The sequence below is a fragment of the Furipterus horrens genome, unplaced genomic scaffold, assembly GCF_987537825.1.
Source record: "Furipterus horrens unplaced genomic scaffold, mFurHor1.1.pri manual_scaffold_2, whole genome shotgun sequence".
Classification (NCBI taxonomy): Eukaryota; Metazoa; Chordata; class Mammalia; order Chiroptera; family Furipteridae; genus Furipterus; species Furipterus horrens.
This window is the reverse complement of record NW_028327172.1, coordinates 36,994,438-37,017,882: the sequence shown is the minus strand read 5'-3', so window position 1 is coordinate 37,017,882 and position 23,445 is coordinate 36,994,438. Positions and strand designations below refer to the sequence as shown.

Sequence of the window (23,445 nt, the reverse complement as noted above, 5' to 3'; positions counted from 1 at the left end):
TCAACAAAAATTTCAATAGAAATATGCACTAGTGAGCCACATTCCCCTTCTCCCAGTTATCTATATTTAGGGATTCCTGGGGCACATAAATTAAGCACCATTATTTATCTTGAGGCCCCAACTAGAATGAAGAACAAAGTGCCTAGAAAGGATGAGGCCAACAGTACAGGTACTGCTTTGCTATTTTGATCTAACTGAAACTGCAGATTACAATTACCCCCAAATTTTGACACTTCTGCCATTCTGATTTACCCATTGGGTCTGCCACGTCACTTCTGGGTCACTACCTCCAAAGGCAGGATTAAAATAATTCTCTTATTGTGGAGATAAAGTTTACCCCCCCCCCCCGCCACAAAAGATGTCATGTGAAGTTGCCAGATATACAAGCATTTTATAATATAGGGAGTTTTTACCTGACCCATTACGTTGGAAAAGTACAACCCACAGCGATGAGTGAACTTAATTTTTTGAGTGACTTAAAGACTATGCTAACAGGACAGGGTTATTTCAAACTTTGTCATTATCATTTCTCTGTTAGGCTAAAGGTTTCCTTTCCCAACAGTAGGGCCCACTTCTACCTGAAAGAGAGCCCTGAACTTTTACAAAGTGAAAGAAAAGAGGCGGAAAAATGGCAGGCTGGGAATCCGGCCCTGGGAAGGCGTCCACCCTGCTGGAGTACAACCACCTGAATTTCCAGAAAAAGAACTTCACTTCTCCTGACTTGCAGATTTTCGTGAGCCCAGAAACTCTCTGAGGCCGCCTGAACTTCTTCGTCGCGGAGGAGGGAAACTGAGGCAGGCCCGACGCGGCACGCGTAGCCCCAGTCTGGGCGCCGCCCGAGGAGAGAACCCAGGCTTCCAGAGTTCTCCGCGCGGACGCAGACTCCTCCAGGCTGCCCTCCCCCGGTCCGCCCCGCCCAGCTCGGGACAAAGCCCGGAGCCCGCGCCTGGAGGAGGTAGGGCTACTCCCGCGCGCGCCCTGCTCCTCCGTGGGCGCGAGACTCCGCCCCGACACCCCTCGGAGGGAGGAGCCCGCGCCCCAACAGCCAGGCTGCCCAGACAGACCCGCCCCGAACCCCATGACGTCACCAGCAGCGGCAGGCCACGCCTCCGGCCCCGGGCGGCCGGCCGCATGACGTCACCGAGGCCCCACCCCTCCAGAGCGAGTTCGGTCCTGGCGTTCATTTCATTCCTGTCCTCATTCCGAACATTCTTAGCATCGCTCGCGCCGCGCCTCGCCGCCCGAGCCGAGCCGAGCCTCTGCAGCCGCCGCCGCGGCCCTGCCGCCCGCCGCGGGCGCCCACCAAGCACTTTGCAGACTCGCTTCCACCTTGTGGGTCAGTCCGCGCGGCGGGGCCCGGACCCGGGGCGGCCGCGTCCGGGGACAGGCCATGCAGTGAAGCCCCCCCACCCCGTCCACCTTTGCCCGGAGCGGTGGGCAGCAGCCTAGTGCGCCCAGCCGGCCCCGGGACAGGAGCGGTGCTAAGTAAGGGTGGGGTAGCCCAGCTCGGGGACCAGGAGCCAGGGAGGGAGTCGGGCACCCAGCTGAGGGCGGGGGAAGCGGCGCCGAAGTTTGCCTTGGACTCACCGGGCGCTGCAGCGGCTCCCTTCGCGAGGTAAGTTGGCGCGCGGGGCTGTTGCTGGGTGCGAGGGGCGCACGGGGTGCCGCGGGGCGGGGGGCCAGTGGCGCGTTCCGCTCTGGCTGGTCTTTCATTCCGGGCTCTGCTTTGTGTGCGGCGGGCGGGCGAGCGGGCACGCGGAGGTCCGGGGCCGGGCCCCGGTGCCCGCCTTCCCGCGCCGCCTTCAAGGTGAGCGGCCCAGCGTCGCTGCGCGAGTTGCCGGGACGCCAAGTTGGGCTGTGCGCTGCCGAACCCGCGCGGCAACAGGCGGCCCCGTATGGCGGCCCTGGAGGCGCCGGCCGGCCGCGCCGCGCCCCCCGCGCCCCCCTCTCCCGCCCGCACGCGCGCACACACACACACGCACATACCCTCACATCGTCCGGCCGGTTTCACGTTTTTCTTGGAGAAGTCAGAAGTTCGAGCAAGCGCGGGCCGGGAGAGCCGCCTGGGAGCCCGAAGCCGGCCGACCCCCTCCCCCCCAAGAGCCTCCCGGACCGCCCCGGTTGTCTAGGCCCCCCGAGGCCGGCCCAGGGTCTTCGCCGACTTGTGCCGCTGGCGGGGGTTTCGCTCCTTCTCAAAGATGAAAGGAGGCACGGTCGTCTTTGCCGCTTCTCCAGGACTGTTGCTGCCGTCGCCGCTGCTTCATTGCACATTCAAGTGGAAAATTTTCAGGAGTCAGCAGAAACATTGTGTCCAAAAAAGACTGAGTCGCAGTTACCACCAAACCCTGGAGGAGACTCTCTGGAAAACTTCCCTTCGGTAGGAAATACTGGGGGATTTGTTTGTTTATTGGAACAGAAATGATCCCCAGGAGGGGAGAAAATCAGGGTGCACTTCTAGTCTTTGTTCGTAGCAGCAACACTTGTTTTCAAAAGTCCAGAGGCCCGCTTTAAAGAAAGTTCAACTTCTGTGAGTTTCCTTTTTAAAAAATGTGTATTTTTTTAAACTGAGGCAACATTTTAAATGAGTTGAAAACAATGGAGGGCTCATACCTCCCGTTTCTCCTCCCACGAAAGAAATAAAATCCAGATCATAATTTTCCTTGCTTTTTAATTCTTTCTTTTTAAAGATTTATTTAAAATTGAATGGTATCACTGGATAAAAATATTTGTGAAACAATGAAATACCAGCCACCAGCATTTCTCAGAAGGCTTGTTAACTTCTCAGAAGCAAAGTGGCTGCCTGTGATTTGCAGAAATGAAAATTGACCTCAGTAAGCACTGGAAACTTAGAGACAGATGATGTTTCAGGAGCGGGTAATGTAAAAAAGCCGTGTTTAAAAAACAGTGCCTTGGAGGAAACCCAGGTCCTAGGACAGAAAGGTCTGCAAAACCTATCAAATTTCAAAATAGTGTAAAAAAAATAAAATGCTACAGATATTGCAAAGGAGTAGAACACTATCAGTTCAGGACAACCACATGTTTCTTTCTCCCGACCTTTCACTATGATTGTTTCTGGAAGTTTAGGTGGTCTGATCATTTGTGGTGTGCCGAGTTCCTGCAGGTGGTTACCTGAGTAGACAGATCCCTTCAGAAAGACACGATCTCCCTGCATTGTCAGTGTAGCGAGTGGGCTCCTTTTCTGCAATCTGCCATGGATCTTGCTTCTTTCTTATTCATGGGGGGTTTCTCTGCTAGAGTACTCAAGGCAGTGGTTGGGGAACAGACCTCAGGCTCTGCCCAGTGCTTCATCTTTTCACAATTGGGTTTGTGCACTTCTGTAAATAGGATCTTTGGGCCCAGTCATATCTGAATGCTTATACGGGCCAGACTTAGATCCAACTTTGGTAAGAATCTTTTCTCTTTAGAAGGAAATAGTAGAACTAATTACAGAGTGACTCAGGAAAGACAAATGGATTAGTTGAACCTTTGTCAACAGTGAGGTTTTGAATTGTTGATAATTTTTTTCAGGGAAAGGCTTATTTTTCTAATCTCAGTATTTCCATAAATGGTCACAGATATTTTTGTTTAGCATTTCTTTGTATGTGCAAGTCTGTGTTGAACTCTCAGGTTTCAGGTTTTAAAAGGAGTTTACAATCCTTTTATTTGTTGTTGGTATAAAAAAATGAACTGATAAGCAGGATCCATTACTGGTTCTTGCTGATGGTATAAAAGTGCCAATGTAGACCATTTTATTTTTACTTAAATGATAAGTATTATTTGATCCACAGTTTTAGGGGACTATTAGAATACGTTTTTGCTTTCTTTCTTTACTTTTTTTTCCCCCCTACAACTTTGAAACAAAACCAGTGTGACACTTTGCACTGACAGTGAGAGTAAAAAATTATAGGAAAGAATCTTTGTTTAGAGACCTCCTCTGTGTGATCTTTTGTAAGGTAACAAATAGAACTCCATCCAGAGAATATGCCCGAGAGATTATTAGAGATTTTTTTTGCTTTTCCCAAAAACATAAACCAGGACTCACCATGACATATACTTGAAATTTAATGTAAAGGGGAAGTGGGGGCAGCCTAACTTAGATCGAGCCAGATTGAAGTGAATTTCTCACGGAGAGGTGCTTCCTTGCATTGTGGTACAATGTATGTCTGCGCTGCAGCAGCAAACTAATTACACATAAGGGAGAGTTGGGGTGGTGGTGCAGCCTGGGGGAAGTCAGCTTTCTCCTCCCTTCCCCTCTTCTCAATCCATCTTTTGCTTTATACAGCAAGAATTCCATATTCATACACTTAATTTGGGGACTGGCATCCCCTTTTACTTAGAAAAAGGACAAGCAGGTCATAAGGAAAACCAGTTTTCTGTTTTTTGTTTTTTTGGTTTTTTTTGGTGCTTGAGCTTCAGTCATTTATAAACAATTTTGAATTTTTCTGGCTCTGACAATACAGAATAGCAAGTATAAAAGGGCATTTCTTAATGGGGAAATTTGGGAAGAATATACTTGTGGTTGTTTGTCATCTGTGTCTAGATCCTGTTTGTTGTCAGATTTTCAGTAGAAAAGTATGTAACAGGGACAGTTAGAGAATGTAGATCCCAAACGTTACATAGGGTGTTGAAGAAATGAGCTGTGCCATTAACAATATTTTAAGACTTCTTGCTTCAGAAATGGATTGATGTCTCATAGACGGTGGTTGTACAAGAGTCTGCACATCTGTGCAATTACTCTTCTCTCTAATCTCATGTGTTATTATGTATTAATTGTGAGCATAATTATATTGCCTGCAAATGAAAATTGTTGTGTTTTATCACTCAAAAGGTTGGTGCAAATAACTACATTGCATGTATGATCTAGTGTACATAAGATGACCATGTGCATGTACAGATAGTAGGTAGATAACACTTTTAAGCTTGTGTTTTAGGCACCTAGTAAAGATATGGCAAAAGGAGAAAATATTGCTGAGTGAAAGCTGTGTTTACAGTTTGGATCTGCTTAGTGATAAAACTTTTGGGGCATGTTTTCTCCAAAGACTGAAGAATGCTGTCCAGCTTTCTCTGTAGAATGGCAGGGAAATCAGAGTCCACCTTTCTGTTGATAAATGTAGGCATTACAGCTTCCCTTTTAGAGTTCAGTGACTGGAACAGCAGAGTGCTAATGTCCTACTTCTGAACTTGGTAAGAAAAATATATTGTAAGCTTTTTGCCCTTTGACAAATTTAGGCTTTGCTACTGGGCTATCAGGGACTGACTGATGGCTGGAATAATCTTTTATAGCTGCATGGTGCTTTTTAAAAATTTTATCTGTAGAAGACACAGATTACCCTGTGGCATTTAAATTAGATCCTAATCATGTTTGAACAATATCAGTGATGTATTTTATTCTTTCATATTCACAAAGGTGATAAAATCAAATAATTCAGGTTCATGCTAAGCACTTAATGTTTCAGAGTTAGGCTTTTTGACAAATACCAAGTGAGACCCCCTTGTCCTTTGCAATTACTGAATACTTCTGAAATTAGGGAGGTTCAGGGCCTTCCCTATTCTGGGGTAGTTTTTGAAATGCTAGAATATTTGGATCTAAATATCTGGAGTGTTTTTGTGTGGGTTTTTATGTTGTTTTATTTCAGAGATGTTAAGTATTGAGAGTCCTTTATCTGTAACATACTCATCACAAGTGTCCATGACCTTGTCCTATATTTAAACTCACAGTTGAAATTCAGCCATTTCTTCAGATGCACTTGGGCTGTGTAGTGGTGCAAAATAAGATAATTTAAAAATATGTATTTTTATTTTAGTCAAAGCAAATGGGGTGCCCTGAAGAGTGGGTTTTCAGGATGGGGTTCCTTTCAGGGTGGCTCACTCTCAGCTCTTAAGTTCTTTTGTTCACTGACTTTTTGCATGGTTGGGAGGATTCTTAAAAAATAGTTTCCATAGTCTGGGAGTCTCTGGCTAACTGTGAAACCACTGGTCTCTCTTCTGATTGGATTGGGGGGAGTGGGCATTGGTTCTAAGAGGCTGTCTTTTCTACTTCTGTGGCAGGCCAAGGGAAGGCTCCATGCTGGCTGTGCTATGAGCCCCTCTCTCCTCCCTCCAGTTTTAAAAAAATCAGTATTTACTCTCCTGATGCAATGCTTTCTTGCCTTTTCCCCCCTTAGTTTAAAAACTAATTAATTAAGGCTCTGCCCTAGGATTTCATAAGCAGTTTCAGTTTAAGGGACAGAGCCCAGCATTATTGGAAAATGGGTTTCAAAGAACAAGCCAGCTTATTGATGAACAAGTTAAGTCACCATCGTCTCCAGTGGCAAATTCTGGTTGCTTTTAGGCCTCGCACAGGTTCAGATGTATGTGTAAAGTGACTGAAACACTATTGACTGGAAATATACAACAATGACGAGTGCTGTTGTATTTACTGATACATAAGCTGAAAAACTGCTGCTAATGGTGGGAAATGTTAATTATGTGAGAACATATTGAACTTATATTCTCTGGCATGAACTTTTTAAAAAAATGCATGAACTGCGTTGCATTTTTATAGGCACAGCTTTCTAATTATCATAATTCACTTCAGCTCCGCTCTTGGATGGAGTTCAAGTGCAATCTCAATTTAACTTGAAAGGAGATTTTTTTTTTTTTTAACTGAGAATGTTTTAGAAAATTTGAAAAGTTTATCTAAGAATGTTGTCTGCTTAGGTGCGGGTAATTTGAAGGGATGAAATGAGTGCCTTTATGTGATAGTTAACTGGATCTGAATATTAGGAAAGCTCCTGTCGTGGGTTTTTATTATTGTTGTTGTTGTGTGCATTGCACCTATCCAAACCTGCATCTTGTGCATTTTTCCATAACCAGCCGTTATATGTTCTGAGTTCTCTTTGAAAACCAGTGTTTTTCCCCTAATAGATAGTGAACTAAACAGTGAATGTTTTATTACTATCAATGATATCATTACTGCAAAGATAGGAACCTTTTTAGAGAGAGTAGAATATAGAAAGAAATGCAGAAATCTTATGAATTCATTTGACACGAGTCACCATTAATCTTTTATACCAACCGAGCCTTTAGAAGGTGATCTCCTTATCTGGTTGTCTTTACACTTTGACTTGATGGTATTTCTTAAACGGAGTCATCTTTGACAGCATTCATTCCAGTGTTCAATATCCTTTAAATTTCCTGTGACCTTACTGTCTTTTCAAAGAAAAAAGTTAATAAGCCCAGGCGCCAAATCCTTTGTGGAATCAATTTTAATTGGAAGAAGGAACAACTTCAGCTGGACCTTCCGACTCTCGTCTGGTCTCACTTCTACTGCTAGAATGCAAAGGGAGCCCGCGGAAACCAAATGACTTCATTTGCTCTGGCACTTCAGAGCCGAATTCACTTCCATGGTGGTGAAATAAAAGGAGCCAAGTGTTTTAAATAGCCACTCCCCAAGGCCCGCCCGCCGAAGTGTTTTGAGAAAAGAGCATTGTCTGCCTGCAGCCCTTGCTGAGAGCCTGCCTGGCTCACCCTCCCCCCACCAGGCAGTTCCAGTTCTGAAGTTGACATCTGGTTTTCTCTCTGTTCACCTGATGTATACCCATTCACGTGCACACACGAGGTGCACACATATGTGTCTGCAGGTAACACCTATTTTTGACATTGAATGTGTGTGTGTTTCAAGCCCCTACTGGGATAGGGGGACCCACAAAGCTAATAGCACAAAATAAAATGTAAACACTAGCCTCCCTGCATGCCACTGCTGCTGGGTTTCTGTCCGATGGTGCGCTTTCTGGGTAGGCGTGTCTATTGTTGTGGCAGCAACAGGCGGCAGAAGTTGGGGCACCATATGGCGGATGTGGGCCTCAGATAAGCTGTCTGGTAATTTAGCTTATCAATAGCATTTTGATATGCTTCATTTTCAGATCACCCATCCCTGTGGCTGGGGGTGTCATGGGGGCTCACTGATTCCAAAACCATTGAAACCATTGTGAGCGGTGCTTCCTTTGGTGGAATCTCTTTCAACCCTTTCTCCCTCTCTGCCTTTTCATCTGAAAGCCTTTGGGAGACAATGGTGGTTGGAGTTGGAAAGAGCCCCATCAGCTGAGGGAACCTTCAGTCCCCAGCCCTCAGCCCCATCTTGAAATGTGGGACACTTAGAAGACCTCATCAGGTATTTTCATTGAGAGGAAAACAGAAAACAAACTACTTGATAGCATTTCATAGTGGCAGAGCCAAGAAATTCCCATAATTCAAAACCTGCTTTTGTTTTAAATATTGGAGAGATAAGGCTGATATTGTTCTTATTTTGATAAAAGGTTTCTAGTTTTGTTGTGCATTAAAAATATCTCCCTAATTTTCTTTCACCTTTGAATTTTACCATAATCAGAAAATGGAAAAATGATTAGTATCTGTATAACTGGATATCACAGGGTGTGTTATTTTTGATTTGTAGGCAAGAAGCAGCTTCCTTAATGAGTAGTAATTGTTAAATAGGGAAATGCTTCTAGAACACCTACTCAGATATCAGGTAAAGCTGAAGTAAAACTAAAATCTCTTCCACTGTGAATTGAGGGAGGAGCACAGAGGTGGGTGATGATTCTTTCCTGAGTTGCCAGAGCCAACTCAGATTTTCTGCACACAGTAGGTGGCTCTGTGGAAATTTGATGACGTGCAGGACCATGTGCTTATCAGCTATGTGAATCTCATTCAACAAATATTGGTGTCACTGAAATGCGTGAGGCACTGGGGAAGTCAGGGTAAGACCACCTGCCTTTTTCCTAGCCCACCCTCCCTGCGCACTGTCTCTCACCTTTCCAGGCCCCTCACCTTTTCCAGATTTTGACTCTGGGGTTAGTAATTAACAGTACATGGATCCTTTTACATTGTTAATTCAGGATGGTTCTGACTCGAACCCAGGGCAGCCTTGTTCTGCTCCTGCCCCAGGGATCCTCTGCCGCACCAGGGATTCCCGCCTGAGCCCATGCATGGCAGCCAGCACAAAGCTTTCTACAGCCTGGTCATTGCCCCTGTGGATTTAGGAGGGCTGGAGGAGGTACCATGTTTCTGTTTTCCTAAGAGACCCCATAGTCGTGTCCACCTCTGATTGGAAACCATTGCTCTAGATACTCTTAATTTTTATCCTTAGGTTGAATCAGACAAAATTTGGCCATCCCTTATAACTCTGAATTGGGATTTTTCTTCCCCCTATATTGTGGGGCAGTGTACCCAATCACATATACTGAATCTTTATGGGATACATGAAGATGTTCTTGGTTGGTTTTAAAGACACAACTGCACAGAAATAAGGTTGCACCCTTTTATGCCTGAGAGGCAATAAAATGAGCAGAACCACTTCGTGCACAGCTCTCATCTGCTACACCCTGTGGGAGCGTAGCAGTCGTTTCCAGATATGTCTATGTCAGGCTTGCTGGTGATGGGTGTAAAGACTGATTCTTGTCTGTCTGTGTACAGAGGTGGTTTTATTGTCTGAGCAGTAGGATGTCCTCTGAGCTCTCCGAGCTCCTCACATGGTATCCCTTGACATTGCGGAGTAACGGGTAGAAAGGGTGACCCTGACAGCATCTCAGAGACGAACCTGCTGTTGTTAAACCATATGTGGCTTTTCATTCTCTTGTTTCTTCTCTCTTCTCTCCACCTTGGGTTCCTTGAAATCCAGATGCTTGCTGTTTTGTATAGAACTGCTCCTGGACCCTGGACATTTAAACATTTATAGGTGGTACTATGAACCAGGGATGTGGTAACCAGTAAAAGGTGGTCAGTGAATGGTGACCAGTAAAATTTACAGGAAGGGAAACAGGCATCGCAATCTGGTGGGAAAATTGTGTATCTCATATTTCATGAGTTCCAAGATGCATTCTTCCCCCCATATTTGAACATGTCCTACAATCATGACTGGCCAAGCTGTAGTCATGACCTGTGGATGTGGTTGCACACACTCATCAAAGCCTGTAGAACGAATGCAGAATGCTCTTTGTCACCAAGGGTGACAGAGTGAGAAACAGCATGGATGTTGACCTCTCTGAGAAGTTGTTTTGAGAATGCTTTTTGCAGTTTATTTTGCTTATACTTTCCTCTTTATGTATGTACAAGATTGACATGATTAGAAAGTTTCAATATACATAAAATATGATTACTAAGTGATAAGGAAGCATTCTAGGATGGTGTGTTTTGCAACACCATTTCTTAGAAAGAAGAACATGCTGCATCTTCCAATCAGTGTCTTAGAGTTGATGAAACATGTACACATCTCTTTCCAGGAGTATCTGGGAGATTGTATATTACTGACAGGGGTTGCTTTGAGGGAGTGCATTGGGAAGGGGGAGAGAATTCCATTTTTTACACATTTGCCCTGGCTGGTGTGGCTCAGTGGATTGAGTGCTGGCCTGTGAACCAAAAGGTCGCAGGGCACATGCTTGGGTCCCCAGTTGGGGGCATGCAAGAGGCAACCAGTTGATGTATCTCTCACACATTGATGTTTCTCTCCCTCTTTCTCTTTCCCCTCTCTCTAAAAATAAATAACAAATATTTTTTTAAATTTTTATTTTTAGGAGCATGAATTTTTTTTTTTTACATAATTTCAGAGTAAAAGGAAAAAAGTCAATGGGGTTAGTGCTCATGACATTTCCAAGGAGCTTTGTTGCCTAGTGGTGGGGACTGAGGAAAGGGTTTCAGAGGAAGTGATGTTGGAGTTGGACATTGAAGGGAAGGGGTTTGTTTGTTTGTTTTTCCTTGCCAGATGCTGTTTGGGGAGTAGAGTGGGTCTAAGTTGTTAAAAAACACACAACCCCCCTGATATATTCTCCAGAATAATGAAGCCAACCTTCATGTAGTGATAAAGGTGTATTGCCAGTCATGAGCTAGTATAGATTTGAAACTTGGCCGTGAACAATTAATTGAAAGAAGAAAAAGGGAGGGAGGGAGGGGGAGAGGAGGGAACTGGTTAACGTGGGGAATAGGAAGTTTCCTGATTCTGGTTTGGAGAAAGGGAAGCTAATCATGTATGTTTAAAAACACAGGTTTGGGAGGTGGGTAGGTTAGAGGGGTAGAGGTGGGCAAATGGGGGGCAGGGACTGGAGGGGCGACTGGGGACGGAAAGAGACTTTGCTTGGAACGAGGGGCACGCAGTGCAGTGCGTGGATGATGTTTTATTGATTTGTACACTTTAAACTTGTATGGTTTGGCAAGCCAGTGTTGCCCCAATAAATTCAATAAAACAAACAAAAAAATCCCATAGGTTCAGAGTTGGACACACCTTAGTTGGACTCTGGCCCAGCCACTTACTAGCTTTGTGGCCTTGGACTAAATACCTCCTCTCTGAGCCTTGGTGTCCCCATCTGGAAATCCCAGTAGAATGCCTCCTATATGCTTCACACTTAGTAAGTGCTCAGTAAATAACAAATTCAAATATTATCTGGCCTGCCAGGTCTTCACGGATTTCCTGCCAGGTCAGCCTAGACAGGGACTCTTGAGGAACACCCAGGCCTGAGGCAGAGTTACTTAGAAAGACTGGACTTCTGGTCTCAGGCAAATGGACTGAAATCCAGGAGAGGCTGGGGCATCCCATAAAGTCTTGGACCATTAATCGCTTTGTACCACACTTCCCCTGTCAGTAAAGTGGAGGAAATCCACCAGTAAATATATCATATTTGAAGTTATTCTTTGCCAAATGGTAGTACGAATTAAATAGAAATGCTTCTAAAAAGTAGATAGTATGATGTACCTTCATCCACCCAAAAGGAAGCCTTGTTCTTAGTTTCTTACTTAGAAACCATACTTCCCATTTTGGGATTAAGTGCTCAAAGTTCTTCTCTAAGGTGGTTGTAAAGAACTCTTTATAGAGAAACTATGCTCAGGGCCCTGGTTCCTCCCTGCCTGTGTTTGGAGGTCTTTAAGCTTCAGTTGGGAGAGAGAACAGGAGGCAGAGAGGAACCTCCCCCTCCCTACCTTTGTGGCCTCCTGCACTTCTTAATATGTATCTGCTTAGCACAGGCTGCTTAATTTGTCTGTGTCCTCAGTTTTCTCATCTGGAAAATGGGAATGACTTATATCTACTTTGAAGAGGTGTGGTAAAGGTTAGCTCAAAGCTAGCCTCAGTGTGACTGCTGTTAAAACCCAGACCATCCTGTTTCCTCCCAGGAGGTACTCCAAGCTCAGGAGTTGTCTTTGTTCCTCTCTTGAGACTTTTTTTGCTTTGGGCCTTAAATATAATTTAAATAGTAATACTGTTGTGTGAATGATAGCTCATCCCTATCCAGTATTTTTGCATATGTAAGAGCATGTTTGTTAATCCAAGATGGGTGTCTACTTGGGTTAGTATCCAGGTACTTACTGGGTAGGTGAGTGGAATCCTTTCTGGAAGCTGATGGGTAGGGATGTTTTTAGTCAGTTGTCCTAAGCTGGCTGTGCTCTGCTCAGATCCCCAGCTACACTTCAGTGTGTGTCAGTGTGAGCCAGGGCCCCGGGACCACCTGCATTTTATTGACTTTTCCTATTCTTTCTAAATGATGGTATGGTATACAGAACTGTGTGGTAGTTAATGTGGTCTCCCAGTTTTTAAGTTAAAAATAGTTGAGGGATGCGTAAACTTGCTGGGGATAGCGGTTTTTAGAGGCAGCCACCTGAGAGTTGAAGAAGGGAGAGATGTTGATTTAAAATAGTGATTCACAACCTTGTGAACCTACTGAAAGCCGCTGAATTATACACGGCATGTTCTCAAAAAACGTCATTTTGTTCAATGTTGTTTTGTTATAACATTAATGAGATGCTGTAGGAAATTAACTCGTTTGTATCAATTAGCTTATGGTAAAATTGGTTTTGTTATACGTCTTTTCGCTTAAGTCGTGAAACCTATCGACAGTGTTAAGTGAGGACTTACTGTATTTGAAAAGGGTGACTTTGTATGGTGGATGAATTATAATCTCATAGAAAAAAATGAAAGTTATTCTAGTTGTCACACTGAACAATGCCGGTCATGCTCACTACATACCCCCCCGCACTTCTCACACTGACTGTATGTTTGTTTTGCTGGTCAAGTGATTAAGAGTTTATATTTCTCCTAGTTTATTTATTTTAGTGAGGAACCTAAAGGTATGTCTAAAATGCAAGATTTTTTTCCTTTATAAAGAATGATTTCAATGATATGAATGACTCTTTCCTTAAAGATAAATGTTGACTATATTTACCACCTGTATGGCTTATACTGTAAACAGTCCAAGAACGACATCATCAAGGATAAACTACGAGTTCATGAGAAAGAGAGACCCAGAAGGCACATGGGGCTGTGAGTCAAGTACTGAATCTGATTTGTAAATTGATTTAAGATGTGGGGGAAAACAACTCAAGAGTCAGGTTAATTAATACCCCACATTTCAGGCTGTGCTCTGTTTTTTTTGTTGTTGTTTTAAAAAATTTTTTTTATTTCCACTTGGTCTTTCTAGTTCTTGTGTCCTCCCACCAAATGCTGACTGTCTTCCTCATAATAACTGTTTGTGACAGTTTTTATACAACTATGTTTTCTAAAGGGTTGTCCTTTACTGCTTTTTGTGGTTGTGCAACTGCTTGCCTGGAACAGGCCTGGTTTATGCTTCTTGTCTTGGCCTAATCCTTAATAATTAGCACCCCTTTTTCCTCTCAAAATGTCCCTGTGGATGGTAAACTACATGGTCATTCTACTAATAGGAAACTGTTGAGGAAACTGGCCGACTCCCTGTAATTAAGCAGAAGGGAGAGAAAATCCGGGCAGGCGGCCTTTGTGGTGCCCTGGTGTTGAGCTCATGACAGTACGTATTATTCTTGAAGGAGTGTCCCAAGCTGCTGTGAGCCTGGAGCTACAATAGAGGGGAATTTCAGGGAACAACTTGTCCCATAAACTTGTTCTAGTTTCAACCAAATTGTTTAGAATCCTCTGCTATTCTGAGGATCAATTCCTAACATATTAAAAAAAAAAATTCTCATCATTCATAGGAGTGATTCAGCATTGGTTCATTTCCTTTTTGACCAGCACAGTTTAATGTAGGAAGTTTTCCCCAGTGGAATTCTGAAAGGTTTGGAACTGAAATTTGGGAATTTCTGATTATGTTATTGAACCTGTGGTCTCGGAGCTCTTCTCTTGACAGTCTTTGGTTTCAAACTTGCTTGTCTTTAGGAGAGTGTGTAAAGATGTCCTACGGTGTACCTTGAATACATAAGACAGGGAAAATGGAGTGGAATATTAGGAATTACAGAAATTTTAGTACTTTGCCTAAAACCAAAGGTAATTGTAATGACATTGCTCAATTCCAGATGCGTCTCTTGACACCACTATTTATCAAATTTTTTGCCCCCGCACTCTAGGCATTAAATTGGGCAGGGGTTCAGTCCACTGTAGTGTCTTTCAGGTCTTGCTGAAACAATGGTGTTTGGGCTTTGCTGTTGAGAGTTTGGAGAACTCTTTCCTTGTTGGGGCAGTTCATTTGGGAGAAGGCTTTTGGGGGTTCTCCAGGGGCTGGGATCTAGGTCCTCCATTTCCAGCTGTGTGAAAGGAAGGCTTTGGTTGGACAGTCCCTGATACTGGTTTTTCCCTGTGACCTTGGGCAAGTTGCTTGAAAATCTTTGGTTTCTCTTTCTGGGAAGATGATACTGGGCCACCTGCCCCTCTAGCCTGCTTTAGAGCTGAGGTTCAGATTAAAGAGATAAAACGGGACTGCTTTAGGCAGAAAGGTCTTGGAAAATTGTGTTATTGGAGTCATCCCATCACAACCCCACACTCCCCTCCCCAAACCAGATTTTGTGGTGGAGATGCAAGTCTGCTGAATTCACTCCATATCTCTTCTTTTAGTGGCACTAAATCTTTGGGCCACTGTTGGATACTTTGGATAAGAAAGGAAGGCTGATAGGCCAGGTTCTATATTAAGCCTACCTTCAGCATTAACTTTATTTTGAAACCTAAGAGCTCCATTTGTAGTTGAAGAAAGTGAAGCTCAGAGAGGTTTAGTAACCTGCCCAAGGTCACACAGCCAGTGTGGGAGGGCCAAAATTTGAAGCCAGTTTCCTAGTTCTGTGTGACATCACAGCTGCCAGGCTAACAGAAGTCTGCATCTTAAGTCACCTGGGTTTTATTGTGACATTTGAATGGATTTAAGGCATTGTTACATTAAAACAAAGGTAGACTTCCCCTCACTTGGAGCACCTGTGGCAAAGTACACAGAACACAAAACAAGTACAAAAAGCACAAAAAACACAGTGTTTTGTGTTCTTGGTGGCTTGTTTTACTCTAGCTTCAGAACTTGTGCCTTAAGGTCCTAAAATGCTGGGCGTGACCCAGTCAGACTTTTCCTAAGTCTTTTATCTTCCAAGAAGGGGCAACATTCACCTTTCCCTTTTGGTTTCAGCCCTCAAAGACTGGAGACTCAGTAATATCCTGTGCCTCTCAGACTGGTTACCCTAGACATTGAAAATGAGAGGCTAAAGCTGCTACTGGGGGCTGGATTGATCCAAACTGCTCAGTAGGGGTGTGTGTGTGGGGGGGGGGGGCGGTGCTGATGTGGTTTTGAAGCTTGGAACTGGACCTACCAGTTTATCTGGTTTTTCTTTGGAATGTGCTCTTTTGGCAGGCTGTCAGAATAAGTTAGGCCCCTCTACCGCCCTGAAGGCTTGGATATGGAAATTGCCTCATGCTGGGGGTAGGGTTTAGGCAGATGACCTTGACTTTACTCCTTGATAGTAGTAGTGCTAGGGAACCTGGGAGATGGGGTGAATTTCTCCCTTCCCACCCAGGTGTCTTAGTCTCTGTGTTAGGCTGTGGGTTGTCTCGTGCTGTGATATGTGTTGGGCAGTGGTAGGGGTGGAGGGGAGAAGGAAATTAGCTGTGCTTCCTCAAAGCCCTTACTAATTAGACCTATGAAAGAAGACTTTGAAGGCCTTGAAAATGGGGTTCCTAATGGGATTGCTATTTACCCTTGCCATCTTGGTGGTTGGGTTTTAATGGAAGGGAGTGAACTGGTTGATACTGTCTTTTCCTTCTGTTCACCTAGTTCTAGTCCCTCCGTGTTGAAAGGGGTTGGGGCCACTCATGGCCAGTTTCTGGGACTTTGCTCCTATATTCCCCTCCTCAGAACTTGTCCCTTTTTCAGTCTTTCCCACTGCCTTTCTGATATTTCTGCTACTGGCCATTTTGATGTTCACCTAACTTTGTATAGTTCCCTAATGCTTGATATATTTAGTAAAGTTGTCTGAAAATGTGACTTTAAAGTCAGACCTGAGTTCTGCTTACTGGCTATGATATTGGGTAACCTCTTTGGGCTTCCATTTTCTCATCTGAAAAATGAAGAAAATAATACTTTCTGAGTGTGAGTTTAAAGTGAAATATGATGAGATATGGTAAATGGCTCACAGTGAGCTTCTCCATTGGTCCCCCCAACCCTTTCTGAAGTCTCCTGCTTCCTCTGCCCTTCAGTTCTCCGTCCAAGATCCTTAGGGTTTGTCCCAACTAGACCCGACTAGTCTGACAGGAGCTCATTTATTTGCTTTTCCATCTTTCTCCTTTGGGTTTAGTTTTAAGCTTTTTCCCAGCTTCCCCTCTTGCTGGGTTTCCTGCCCTGTTGTTTTTCTCTTTCTTTCTTCAAACAATTTCTCTTTTGCTATCGTGGTTTTACACACACACACTTGCGTGCACACACACACTTGCACGTAAGCCCTCTACTTTTCGTGTTTTCTCCTCTGCTCTTATCACTTGGAGATTTTAGAAACTGCCTCTGCAGTTCCCTGAGTTTCACCAAAAATGGTCATCAGGAAAGCACCACGTCTCGATTCTTTAACACTAGAGAGCATGGACTCTTTTGGATTATGGAGTTACCAGCCCTCTTAAAAGTTGTTACTGTTTTGAAAAGACATAACTCTTTCTGATCCTCATTATGCTTATGAACTTATAAAATCACACACATTTCATCTACTTGTCTGTTTGCCCTTGGGTCACCTCTTTAATCTTTCTGAACCCCAGTATCTGTACCTATAAAATGGACATAGTAGTGCTTTCCTTATGGGTTATAGCAAGGGTTCACTGAGGGTTAGCACATGCCTGGTGTAGAAGTACGTGTCTCATAAATGTTAGCTGCTGATATAATTATGATTGTGATTACCACCCCCCAGCAGCCATAGGTCAAGTGCCAAGTACCTCTTCCCACAGCATCTTTCTTTCCTTGTGAAGGAGGGAGACAAGAACAGTGTCTACTTTTAACTTTATTTTAGGTTTTTAAAATTTTTATTATGGAAAACATCAGCCCAGTAGAGGGTAATGTGCCCTCATGGACCACCATCACTTAGTAACAGTCATCAAGTCATGGTCGTTCTTGTTTCTTCTAAACCCCCTCCTCCTCTCCCAGATGTTATACTGTTTCACCTGTAAATTTTTGGTACGTATTTTTAAAACTATGGTTCTTAAAAAAAAAAAAAAAAAACAACCCAAGTATAATATCATAGGAATACTTTAATAATAATTCCTTAATATCAAATACCTAGTCACTGTTCAGATTTTCTTGGTCATCTGATAAATGTTTTCCTACAGCTCGTATGTTCAAATCAGGTTCCAAACAAGATCAACAAGTTATATTTGGTTAATATGTTTCTGAAAACTCTTTAAAGATCTCCTGCCTTTCCTTTTTCTTTCTTGTGATGGATTTGTTATAAAAAAAGCCTCATTGTTTCCTTCATTTGGATTTTGTAGTTGCATCCTCATGGCCACCTTTATCATATTCTGCTCACCTCTGTATTTCTTATAGATGGGAATTTAGCTCTAGAAGCTTGATCTGATTCAGGTGTAATTTTTTTTTTTTTTGACAGGAATATTTTATAATTAGTATTTAGTATTCCACCAGGAGGCCCATACTGTGTATCCTTTGTGATATTAGTAGCTATTGATTTATGATCTCTGCCTAGATCTGTTATTTTATATAATCTATTGGTAATATTCAAATCCTCTAATTCCTTCTTCAGTTATTCCTTTTAGAGAGAAAGAGACTTTCTCATCAATTATTTGGTTAACCTGGTGTACTGGTGTATAGTTTATGGAGGAAAGGCAGGTTTCTGGGTTGTTTTTGTTTGCTTGTGTGTTTTTTTAGTATCCTGTACAATCAGATTTTAAATGATTGGATGCTTTTAAATCCATTGTAGTTACTCTTTTTATTGATGCTCAAATTTTACCATCTTTGGCCAATAGGAGTTTCTTTAGTTGACTCCTGTGTCTTTATGATGAGACCCTATCAGTTCTTGATAGTTACTTGCTGTCCAGTTCCTTCTTATATATGCTTGGACTTAAACTGGACCATTTCTCCAGTGCTTTGGTTCCTTTTAGTAGGAAGTGGTATTTCAAGACTACAATGTAGATGCTAGGGTCTCTGATGTTTGTTTGTTTTTTTCCATTCCATTCCTTCAGAAATGGATCCCACCTATCATGTTGGCTTGTTGTTCCATAGTAAAAAAATTTCCTTACACACTTGTTTCATGCTGATCCCTTTGATTGTCATTTGCCTCTTCCATGCCTGTGCTTGTCACCTTGTCCTTTTCTCCTTTAAGGCCAGATTGAAGAATTCCCCATGGTTTGACTCTCATTTCTAAGGCCAGAGCTCATGATAATTTAGGCTTCACAGAAGACTTTAGTGATGTTTGTTCTACCCCTTGTTTAAATAAGCAGAAGGTGAGACATTTCTTACCTTATTACCTCTCTGAACCATTCAGACTGCAAACTATAGTTTGATGATATTGTTAGGGTCATTTACACACATCTGTTTGAATAAATACTTGTTAAGTTTTATACCTTCCTCTTCTGAAGTGTTTAAAATAGAATATATTTAATTTTCTAGTCATTTAAAGAATTTATCACTAATACATTTTTATAAGCCAAAAGAATTTTAAAGCTTTGTAGTTTTTGTCAGATTTATGCAGTGGAGTCTAATACAAAACACAGCTGTTCTGCTGTTGTGGGTATACTATAGAAAGCCTGTAAATTTGAAATGAGTATTTTTTTTTAACAGGTCTGCTATTAGAGTTATTTTTAGTAATTCCTGTCTTTACTTTTTGTAAATTGTTTTATGCCCATGTTGGTGCATCACAGAATATGTACTTAGGCAAAAACCAAAAAAACAACCACTACCAAAAACTCATTTTAAAGATCTGCTGCAATGTTTTCTTTAGAGGTTCCATTCAGGCCTGGAGGTTCAGCTTCAGTGATACTTTTTGTTGGTGGTGGTGAAACAAAGCTGTATGCGTTCACAGTACAGCCAACACAGCCTCATAACAGAATGAGTGCATAGTCCTGAAATTGTCATCATTCATGACATCTCTGAGAAACTAATTAGTGTCCTGGCCTGTGAAATTTTGCCCCCGCCCCACCCCTGAGCCTTTTCTTTTTTTTAAAAAAGACAGTTAGCTTCGTTTAATGGTTCCTCTGTTTTAAGGAAAGTACAGTATTGTTGGAGTTTATGCCCTTACCTTTCCTCCATGGGCACAGAGAGAGGGTGAGGAGCCTGTAAGTCATAGGATGGCCTCTGTGCTCGGGGTAAACTTGGTTTCACAAAGGGAATTTTCACTGTGGTCCTGTGGCTCCCTAGTATAGTGGAGGCTTCGGGAGGCAGTGGTAAAACTACTAAAGAAAAAGCTGGACTGGAGCCACTGACGTCATGTCAGTAAATCTGTTGGAGGAGCCCAGCCTAGCAGTGCCTGCCAGCCAGCTCCTGCACTTTGGCCTTGCCTGGTCAACTGTTCTTACTGCTTCCTCCATCCCTGCCCCCCAACCAGCCCGCATTTTTGTTTTCTTTACTCCCTTTCTCTCTGTGCCACTGGCTTGTGTTGAAACCCATAAATACTTTGAAAGCCATCCCTGATACTGGGCCTGTGCTTAATGTCTTATATTGTGGGGCAGGGAAAACCCAAGGACTAGCAGGTGAGGGAGAATTGAAAACTGTCTCCTAGTGGGACTTCTTGATGATGAATGAATCCACGGGGACATCACAGGGAGCAGCCAGAGGTGCCAGCTCCTGACTTTGTGTTATGAGAGAGCTTGGCTCTTCAGTCCTGGGTGTGCATGCATATTTGTGTGTGTGTGTGTGTGTGTGTGTGTGTGTGTTGTGTGTGTGTGTGTGTGTTTCGGGGGTGGGGAAGAGAAGAATGGTCTGAAGATGTGTGGAAATAAAAAATTGCAGTCTTCTGTAGAGGATGATTTAAAAGAATGAGTTCCACTGCAAGTCCTTTATTATCTATTACGCATTAGTCTGTTAACCCTGAACTCTTCCCTGGTTTGCAACTGTAGCAGTTAAGTCTGGAGCTACATGCTTCTTTACATACTGGGTATTTAGAGTCACAACCCCAGATGCTACTGAATTAAAATATTGCTGTGCTAAATCTATTTTTACATCTAGGGGAATGACATCTAAAAATAAACCTTATCCCACCTGTTATCGACTTTTGGGAAGTTTGGACACTGTCAAGTCACAACCCACAGATTAGGCTTTTGCTCGTGGCCTCACATGTGATATTTTCATTCCACTTTTCCTGCCCTTGGTGTGATGTTTTCATTGTTTCATTAACCATTGTCCTGCTGTTTGCTGTGACTCTTCATTTGCAAATAAGAGTGATCAGGGGTTCAGACTGGTTTTGAAGTTCTTGAGTCTTCGGATCAGAAGCATATTAAAAGCAGTATCTTATCCATGAATCATTAGATGAGTCAGTTCCTGAAACCACTACAAGCCTCATAGTTCTTGGCTACAAGCAAAAGCAGGAAATCCAGGCTTCAATAACTTCCTTTCCCAGTCCTGGCTATAGTCGGTTGGTGGTTAGGTTTTGCTGCCTGCATTTGTAAGTGGTAGGAAGATGTATGTCTGAGGAACAAAGGCCCTCGAGTCGATTTACTGAAACTGGTTATAATTTGTGGTCTTGATCTGATGTCAGGCTACCCCGGCATACCGCGTTCTGCTGTAAAGCTCTGCACGACTCAGCCGGGGAAGGTGGCAAGCTTGGTCTGCTGAAATGCTCCAACAAGCGCATGGCAGTGTTTCAAGGAGCTTTAGTGTTCCAGTGCATCCTAAAACTTCTGGGCATGCAAGCCGACGTTAGGCAGAGAGCTCTGGAGTCCATATGTATAGCTAAAGTGTCGACTCCTTTTGTTTTGTTCACCCAGTTGAGAAACAGAAAGGAAGAGAGGGAGGGAGGGAGGGAGGAGAGAGGAGAGAACACAGAACACATGCATGTGCCAGCCGCCTGAGCTCTGGCCTGCCTCTTGCTTTTGCTTGCAGTTTATTTCCTTATACACAGGGTCTTTGGTGGGGGCGGGGGCCGGGGCGGGGGGGCGGCATTCTTTTTGCAGCGTTTCAGGCCAGTCTTATTGATTACAAAATCAATTTGTTAACTGTTCTATTAAATATTTTTAAAAGTAGGCAAAAAACGTGAAGTGGTTGTCTCCCAGTGTAAAGCGTCTGCTGCAGTTTTTGTTTAATCTTCTCTTTTATGAGCAGCCTCCACGCATCTGAGTTCCTAAATTGGAGCAGACATGGGTTGGTGTCTCTTATCTGTGTGGGGTTGGTGCTCACTGCTGCTTTATGTTTTGCTTGTGCATTTATGGACCTTTTTGATCTTAAAAAATTAAAGTGGAGTGTGATGCGTTTTCATTTATCGACAAATTCTTTTGTTCTTTACCTGTGCTAATTGGTGTTGGCCAACTGTGGGATTTGAGAAAATGGGACTGAAACCAGACTTTTTTTTCCACTATAGGTTTATGTGGAGTCATTGGAAGTCTAAAAATAGACTGGGTAGACGAACCCTGTGGAAAGATCAGGAAAAAGAAGGGGGGGAAAAAAAAGAAAAGAAATGATGAAGATTCATATATTGATGGTATCTTTTAAATTGAGCTTGTTTCCAATTCATAGTCAGGGATAGCTCAGAAAGGTCAAATTCTACTTCAGCCTTCGTAAAAGATAAAATAAAAGCAAATGCAAAAGTTTGCCTGGCTTTTTAATGAAGCATGGTTGATTCAGAGCACAGCCTGGCTGGTGAGTGCCACTTTGTTCTTACTTGTCATCCGTGTTTTGTGTTGGGGTAATTCTCTGTTCAACTTCAGTCTAGGCTAAAAGGTTCTGATAAGCTTTTGAGAAAGTTTGTCTCAGTTGATTTTAGATGTTTGACTGAGAGTCATAATATCTGACTCTAGTTTTCCAGATTTCAGGCTTATACAAAAAAAATAAAAAAATAAAAAATAACACCAAACAAACAAAAAAAAAAACTCTTACCCTAGGTGAGTTTGTTAGGAAATCACTGAAAATATATTCCTCTTATTAATGTGTGAAGAGTTATTGTGTAAACTTGGAAAAGATTTTTTGTTGTTGTTGAGAGATACAAACCTAATTATTTTTATTTGTCCTGTATTGATCTGAGAATTAACTTCTTTTTAATGTAGATTTTAGGCAGGGAATACAGACTGAATCTTTAATCGCTTACCATCTCTGGACCAAGTTGTTCAGGGCCAGGGATTGATTCATTAATTAAAATCAATGTAAATGGATTTGTAAGCCTCCTGTAACAGATATCTTATTAGCAGCCACACAGAGCAGCCCCTGATCTGTGAGGAATGTGTTTGTTGCCCTAGGTGAAAGAGACCCCGACTGATGGACTCTTCTGGGCTACTTTATGAAAAACCCAGTGGCTTTTGTAAGGAAGGAGCTTTGCTTAACCTTTATGCTGAACAGATTCTACCTGTGGAAAATCATTTTTCATATGTCTGCCTCAGAAGGCTTCAGTTCTGTGTGTGTGGTGTGTGTCTGCACCATGGCTGCCTCTCCCTCTTGTATTCATGATCTCAAGGACATTTTCCTGAATTGTCCAGGTTCTGTTTGTTTCCAGGCAAAAGGACGAACCAGAAATAAATTCCTATTTGATAACAACAAAATGCTTTTTTCCTCTGACCCGAGCAACCAACAAGCAAGCTATAAAGAAGACATTTATCTGTTATTTGAAGACCTGGCTGTATAGCTGTGCTTCTTTGGAGTGATGATAAGAAGTCAAGATGGTACCTTTGGAAAACTTTGTGGCTTTAATAAAGGTCAGAGGTCATTAAGCTGTCATTTGTACTGTTATTTTTTTGTAATTGTGCTGGACAGGTAGATATCCTTTGTAATTAGACCAGCTCACCCACCTTCTCTCTGATGTGTGGATCAAAGGTGGACATCTGATCCAAGCTGAGTTAAACTCTGTCTCCTGAATATTTTGGGATTGAGACAGTAATCCTACTTTGTCTTTGATGCTCACACTGTAGTTCAGGGAAAAGCTAACTGGGGAGTAGATATTTGACCCACGGGTACAGAGAAGCATGGAGTGAAATGGCTTTGCAGAGAGAAAAGAATAGAGCAGTTGTGCAGAGGAGATGAGAGACCTTGGGAATAGTCTCATTTCCTGATGGTTTTCCATTTCCTGTTCTTCATTTCC

General features: G+C 42.9%; 1 protein-coding gene across 8 annotated transcripts in view; it reads left to right on the top strand.

Annotated features, from left to right (window-relative positions):
* The first annotated feature begins 1,232 nt into the window (after positions 1-1,232).
* TEAD1 (TEA domain transcription factor 1) overlaps positions 1,233-23,445 on the top strand; it is a 244,182-nt gene continuing 221,969 nt past the window's right edge. For 4 of the 8 annotated variants that reach the window (XM_090263976.1, XM_090263967.1, XM_090263959.1 and 1 more), the window contains exons 1-2: positions 1,234-1,615; positions 2,236-2,377. The gene's annotated coding sequence lies outside the window, so the exon portion shown is untranslated. Of the gene's footprint in view, positions 1,616-2,235; positions 2,378-23,445 lie in introns of all 8 variants that reach the window. The other 4 variants (XM_090264012.1, XM_090263982.1, XM_090263996.1 and 1 more) reach the window with 3 other exon arrangements.